The following is a 7,956-nucleotide window of genomic DNA, read 5'->3' as shown; positions in this document are numbered from 1 at the left end:
ATATGTTTGGTTCAAGTTTCGTTGAATTTTGAGATAGTTCAAAATTTAGTTGTTGTATGCGATTTTATTAAAGAAAGTTTGCTTTCTTTTCGTACTAACTTGTAGATATTATTTTTTTTAGAAATTTTTTCATACAAATACAAGGGTTTGGACCTACGTTCGGTTCAAATTTTGTTGAATTCTGAGATAATTCAAATTTTAGATGTTTTACGGGGTTTATTAAAAGTAAGTTTGTTTTCTTTTCGTACAAACTTGCACTTATTATTATGATTAGAAATTTTCCCACACAAAAGAAAGGGTTTAGACCTATGTTTGGTTCAAGTTTTGTTGAATTCTGAAAAAGTTCAAAATTTAGTTGTTGTATGTGATTTTATTAAAGAAAGTTTACTTCATTTTCATACTAACTTGTAGATATTATTTTTCTTAAAAAAATTTCCATACAAATACAAGGGTTTGGACCTACGTTTGGTTCAACTTTCGTTGAATTATGAGATAATTCAAATTTTAGATATTTTACGGGGTTTATTAAAAGTAAGTTTGTTTTCCTTTCGTACTAACTTGTAAGTATTATTTTACTTAGAAAATTTATCATACAAATAGAAGGGTTTAGTCCTACTTGCGTTTTAAGTTTTGTGGAATTCTGAGATAGTTCAAATTTTAGTTGTTTTATGCTGTTTTATTTTAGAAAGTTTGTTTTTATTATGCTAACTTATAGTTTTTATTATGCTTAGAAAATTTACCATACAAATGCAAAGGTTTAGGCCTAGTTTTGGTTAAGGTTTCGTGGAATTCTGATATAGTTCAAATTTTAGCTGCCATACGCGACTTTATTAAAGAAAAGTTTGTTTTCCTTTAGTAATAACTCGTAGTTATTATTTTGGTTAGAAAATTTACCATACCAATACAAGGGTTTAGACCTACTTTTGGTTCAAATTATGAGATAATTTATATTTTAGTTGTTTTACGCAGTTATTTATTAAAGAAAGTTTGTTACCTTTTCATACTAACTCGTAGTTATTACAATATTTAGAAATTTTCACATACAAATGAAAGGGGTTGGACCTACGTTTGGTTCAAGTTTCATTGAATTCTGAGATAGTTCAAATTTTTATTGTTTTACGTGATTTTATTAAAAAAAAAATTATTTCTCTTTCCTACTAACTTGTAGTTATTATTATACTTAGAAAATTTATAATACAAGTACAAAGGTTTAGACCTACGTTTGGTTCAAGTTTCATTGAATTCTGAGATAGTTCAAATTTTAGTTATTTTACGCGGTTTTATTAAACAAAGTTTGTGTTCTTTCGTACTAACTTGGAGTTATTATTATGCTTAGGAATTTTTCAATACAAATGCAAGGTTTAGGCCTATTTTCGGTTCAAGTTTTGTGAAATTATGAGATAGTTTAAATTCTAGATGTTTTACGCGGTTTAATTAATGAAAGTTTGTTTCCCTTTTCATACAAACTTGTAGTTATTATTGTGCTTAGAAAATTTACCATACGAATGCAAGGGTTTAGGCCTCCTTTTGGTTCATATTTCGTGTAATTCTGAGATATTTCAAATTTTAGCCGTTTTCTACAAATTTATTAAAGAATATTTATTTCCCTTTCGTATTAACTAGTAGTTATTATTATGCTTAGATTTAGTATACAAATGCTAGGGTTTAGGCCCTACTTTTGATTCAAGTTTCGTAGAATTTTGAGATAGTTCAAATTTTAGTTGTTTTACGGGTCTTTATTAAAGAAAGTTTGTTTTCCTTTCATACTAACTTGTAGTTATTATTATACTTAGATCTACGTTTGGTTCAAGTTTCGTTGAATTGTGTGATAGTTAAAATTTTAGTTGTTTTACGCAGTTTTATTAAAAAAATATTATTTCCATTTGGAACTAACTTGTTGTTATTATTATGCTTAGCAATTTTCCCATACAAATGCAAGGGTTTAGACATACGTATGGTTCAAATTTCATTGAATTCCGAGATAGTTCAAATTTTATATGTTTTACTCGTCTTTTTGAAAGAAAGTTTTGTTTTCTTTTTATACTAACTTTTAGTTATTCTTATGCTCAGAAATTTTCCCATACAAATGCAAGGGTTTAGGCTTATTTTCTGTTCAAGTGTCGTGGAATTCGGAGATAGTTCAAATTTTAACTATTTTATGCAGTTTTATTAAAGAATGTTTGTTTACCTTTCATACTAACTTGTAGTTAATATTATCCTTAGATAATTTACCATACAAATGCAAGGGTTTAGGCCTACTTTCCATTCAAAATTCAAATTTTAGCTATTTGTTGCGGCTTTATACAGAAAGTTTATTTCTCTTTTACACTAACTTGTAGTTATTATTAAGTTTAGAAAATTTAATACAAATGGAAAAGTTTAGACCAACGTTTATTCAAGTTTCATTGAATTCCGAGATAGTTCAAATTTTAGCTATTTTACGCGGTTTTATTGAAGAAAGTTTGTTTTCTTTTTGTACTAACTTGTAGTTATTATTATCGTTAGAGATTGTCCCAAACAAATGCAAGGGTTTAGAACACAAGCTTTCTTTTGCACTTTTTCATTTGTTGTAGGATAAATTACAATGAGTTCTTTTGAAATTTTTCATGATTACAAATACTTTCTTGTCGTATGGAAAATAACCATTAACTTCTAATTTTAACGACCATCTAACAACTAGTTCAATTTGTTAGTTTTTCATTTATCATTTGTGATGGACTGACCAAAATGTCTTGTGAGCTATAAATTATAATATTTTACTTAATTTGTAAAAATTTTCTATACGTTATTTATGGAGTAAGTGGTTAATATAATTTTCAATTTTTCAAAATATTTTGTCTACTTCCCCAATATTTTTATAGCACTTGTTTTTTAAGAAAGAAAGTATAGCAAGGGCAAAGTTGATAATTTTAAGGTATCCATCCAAAAATTACAGAATTTTATCAAACATCAAAGAGGTATCAATAATTTTCAAATAACGGAAAGGTATTCATACCTGCGCACCATCTGCTGCGGTAGTGTGGTTGGAGGAAATCCATAAAATCAAGGATTTGGAATACCCGGGAATAAGACGGTCAAAACAAGATATGGATTTATGGAGGCATAATTTTATTTTTGCATGTTGGGCCTGATCATGAGCACAGAAATAAATAATTGGACTCTATTTTTTCTTTGAAAGGGTGAAATGGTCATTAACTAGACTTTAGGACATAAACTGTTAATATTTTAAAAGTTGAAGAGCTAAAATAGAAATTTAGTATGTTGGGGGATTGAAAATGAGTTAGTGGCAATGTATGAGGACTAAAACTATAATTATCCCCAATTTATTGAGTATAAAAATAGAAATTTGATTAAGTTTTACCGTTGTTATACCAATTTAATAAATTTTCAAAAATGTCCTCCATATATTAGACGTCTTTAATCTCTCTCCCACTCTTATCTGACTCCCCTATTTTTTTGGGTAAATGTATGTTTTATTAATAAAATAAGATCGTACAGTACAATAGTGCTCAACTGGTGGTTTCTCCCTTGACAGGTCAAGGGATACGCCATAATCTATATAACTGACTCCCACATTTGAAGACCTCCTTTCTCCCATCCCCCCCCTCCCCTCTCTCTCTCTCCAAACTCCAACGGCTCATTCTCTCCATTTCTTTCCCTTTCATAAACCCTTCCAAAACTTCCTCTCAAGAGCACGTTAGCATACCCAAACACTAAGAGTTTTCATTGGCTTCTTCATCCAATTTTTTGCAAAAAATCGTCAACGAGAGGTATTGCAAGTGTGTATAGCTTCTAAACCACCTCTCTTGGTGTTTGATTGATATTTTATTTTTGGCTTTTTTTTCTTTTTTTTTTTAATAAAGAATGTGGGACTTTGATAGAATTCGAGAATTAATTAGACGTTACTTTAGAGATGTAATTCTTAACTTTTGGACTAGATTTTGTTGATATATTTCTTTTTATTCTCTCAGCTTTCTTTGTTGATTTTTGGATGTTGCTTCAGTTATATGTTTTTTATATTTGAGTGTCTTTGTTCTATTTAGGTGTGAAAAACTTACTCGTCTTGCTACTGCAAAATAAAATTGTTTTCGCTAAAGGGGTTTATTAGGTTGGCTATGGGCAAAACTTTGGAGCTAAAAGAGTTGGTCAATCTATTCAATGAAAGGTTTCTCCTTTTTTGAGTTTATCAACAACTCATAATAATGTAACTTTAAATCTTGAATTTTTGTGTTTGTGTTGATATGGGATGGAGTTATTGTAATGTGGACTATTCTTGTATATTGTTGCCAAAGAGATAAAATCGTGAATTTTAATTGTGTTGTTTTGAGGTCTTTTATTTTCTTGAATGTTTATATGTGAAAAACAAAAAGAAAAAAAAAAAGTGAAGGTCGAGTCTTTTGAGAGGACATAGAATTTAATGTATTTTTTTCAAGAGGATGAAGGCGTAGACAACAAGGAACAACTTTAAAGGAATATCCCACAAAATCCCATGTTGACTTTTATCTCATTCTTTAATTAATTGCACATTCTTGAATTTCCTTTTTCAGCTAAAATGCGTTTTACCCCCTGTGTTTTATTGAAAAAGCTAATAACCCTCTTGTATTTTGGAAATAGGCTAAAAAACCCTTCTTGTTTGGTAAAATTAGCAAAAAAAATCCAATTCTGTTAACGATTAACGGAAAATGGCAGGAATGCGCGGTTGGTGCATTTAGTTGTCTTTTCTACAATTTAGGTCCATATTTTTTATTATTTTGGACTAAAATACCCCCTTATGGATTTATATTAGGGACTAAAGCTTTTTTTACTTGTTTTGTGTTTTTTCATTTTGCCATTTCTCCCCCGTCAAAAGCATGTATGAAGCTGTTTTTTTTTATTTGCCCAATTTAATTTTTATAATTTAATTATATAAAATGATTTATTTTTTTCTGAATATGTGTGTAGAAAGAGCTATACTAGGAAATCCACTTCAAAAAGAGAAGAAACTGTGGATTTGATATAAAAATTCAAAGTACTTTGTCAAAGAAATGCAGTTATTAGAGTTGTTGGTCCAAAAAACGAAAGTGAAGAAAAATTATTCTGCAATTACAGAGCTGGACAATGCAATTTTTTTAGTTGGTTAGAGCCAATTAGTGTATCCCGTTAGATTCACAAAGTTTTCTCAAATGTCAAAAATGGAAGAAGAGGTGAAATCAAATTTAAGAGCTATATATGGAAGAGAGATTTTCTGAACTGATTTCTGTATGCGAAGACCTCACTGGCAAAGTGAAGTAGGTAGGTGACAATCAAAAAATGTTAAAGGCACTAGTTGTAACTATTTTATTTTGCATGATTGTTGTATTATTTAAATGAATTTGTTAATGTAATATTTAGTAAATTTGTTAAAGAACCTAGAATTAAAAAACAGTAAAATCCATCACCGCATTTTCCATCCAAAAACAAAACAGTAAAATGCATCACCACATTTTCCATCCAAAAAGAAAACAGTAAAAACAATAAACATCATGAACTTTATTTCACTTTAAAATAGACAAAGTGCATTCACTGAAGGCTGTACATCAAACCGCCACCAAATTTTCCATCCAAATTCAAAAACAGCAAAATCCAATCATAGTGTTTGGCTTCATTTTTTGAGTGTTTTATTGTATTTTGTGGAGATAGAGAGAGAAAAACAAAGGTAAATAAGTGTGTATTATAGATAGTGTGTATGTTTGGATTTATTTTTGGAGATAATTTAAAATAAGTATTGTATGTTTAATGTTGTATTTTGGGAGACAAAAATTACTAGTCGTTGTCAAATCATGTCTTTTTTATATTTATGTATATGTATGTGTATATATATGTATGTATTTATGCTAAAACAGTTAAAAACACCTAGGTAAGGTGTTTCTGAATTATAACAAACATTGGTTATGTTTTGACTCGTCCAAAAAATAACTTGAAAATGAAAACAAACATAGTGAATGTATTTACATCCTAATTTGCAACTAGGTTTTCATGCCAACAACTATACATCAAAAAACTATAAAAATTTCAACCAGATTTGCAACAATCAGTTTTGCAAAATGTGTCACTAAACATCCCAGAATCTGATTAGTTTCAGAGTAGCTAATCTGGATAAATAAACAAAATCTGAAGCACGATTGCACCTCATACATTTCCTGTGGGATTTGATGTTCCTGAAGCATTTCCATCCTTTTTCTTAGTTTATTTTGGCCTATATGAGTTGGCCAAACCCTTGATTAGTGAAGAAATAGATGGATTTCTCTCTGCACAACATTTTCTCTTGAATTGGGAGGACTAATTTGGAGCATCTTCTTATTGTCTCATAAGCAATTTACTTGATAAAGAAATTGGTCTTTTCAGCTTTCTAAGAGCTTTATGTTGTTGTTGTAGTTACATAAAATTATTTTAATTCATAGTAATAAAGTTATAGAGTCATATACTCAATGGAATATTTAGGAAATTACCTGATGAACTCTTGAGGATTGTGGATGTTGTTGTTGGATAGGTTGTTGAGTAGTTTGCTTTGAATGAACAGCCTAAAATACAATAAATGAAATAGTGGTGTGAATAAATAAACAAGTAAATTCTAAGTTGTTAATCATCAACAAGTTGCATACCTATTTATGTGATGGTTTATGCACATTAAATGCACATTAAATCCTCTAGTTGTACTCTCATCTGGTGTTGTCTTGCTACTTTACTGAGGTATCTACAGAGTAATTTTTTCATTATAAAAACCTTATAAGTATTAGGATGGTTGATATGCTAAAATTACTTACCTTAAAAGGTTTTCTTGGGGCTGTTTGAGGTGGTGGATCTTGAGCTCGAACATGAAGCTGAACTGAAAAATGGGCTGAGCTGGAACATGGGGCTGAAGTGGACTTGTGGCTGTGAATTCTGATATGGTTGCGAAAAAACTGGAGGTACCTGTAGCATAAGACAAAAAGTCAAAAACTGATGTAAAGCAGTCAAAAAATTGATATTAAAATAGTATTTACCTTTTATTGTATTGTCTCATTCTCATCGAAATGTGAAAGGGGTGGTACTAGGTCTTCTTGATCCTGATGCATCATGTGAGGTGTTAGATCTTTGTCTGCCTTGGTTGAGATTCTGCAAAGAAATAATTAAAGTTAAAAAAAATGAGTGACTGAAAGCTATTAAATAATGTTTATTAGATAGTAAATGAGTAACTGACAGTTAGGAAAATACTTATTTGAATTTGGAATTGGGGTGGGGGATTGGTGCAATGTTTTTTATTTTTCCCTTTTCTCATGCAAAGGGTACAAGTATGGGTAAGACCTCTTCTTTCCTTCTACATTCTTTTGGCCTTCCCATCTTGATTATTACATCAGGAGCATTCACTCTTCCTATTTTTAGATCTTCAAAATCATGCATCCCGGGTACTGGGTGGATCATGTGGTTGTATACCTTCAAATATACTTCCTTCTTGAAGCATTCATCAACAAAATCCTCCATTTTCAACCTATGATAATCAATTGCAACAATGGCATGACAACAAGGATATCCCGCAAGCTGAAACATGCCACAACTGTAAAACTTCTCCTTGAGGTAGACTATGTGGTTTTGCATAAAATGTATTACCTCATATCTGTCTTCCCCTGCCCAAGAAGAAAAGCAATTTCTACTCTCTAACCTTTGCATTTCAGTCTTCTTCATGATATTTGGTCACCCAACCACCTCATATTTTTCCATCCCCTCTTTTTGACTTGAGTTCTTGCCATGAACTTCTTCCTTATCCATTTAAACATCTCAATTATTGGTAATTCTCTTGCCTCCATGATAATATGATTGAAGGATTCATTCATATTATTCACTAGCACATCACGTCTTGTCTTAGTCGGAAACAAACATCTTGCCCAATGCACTGGAGGTATTTCAGCCAACCATTCATATGGTGTTTGTTCTGCACCCCGTTTAGGGTATATTCTTTGA

Source organism: Sesamum indicum, linkage group LG9 (genome assembly GCF_026168435.1).
Source record: "Sesamum indicum cultivar Baizhima isolate 11 linkage group LG9, ASM2616843v1, whole genome shotgun sequence".
Taxonomy (NCBI): domain Eukaryota; kingdom Viridiplantae; phylum Streptophyta; class Magnoliopsida; order Lamiales; family Pedaliaceae; genus Sesamum; species Sesamum indicum.
This window is presented reverse-complemented; position numbering follows the sequence as displayed.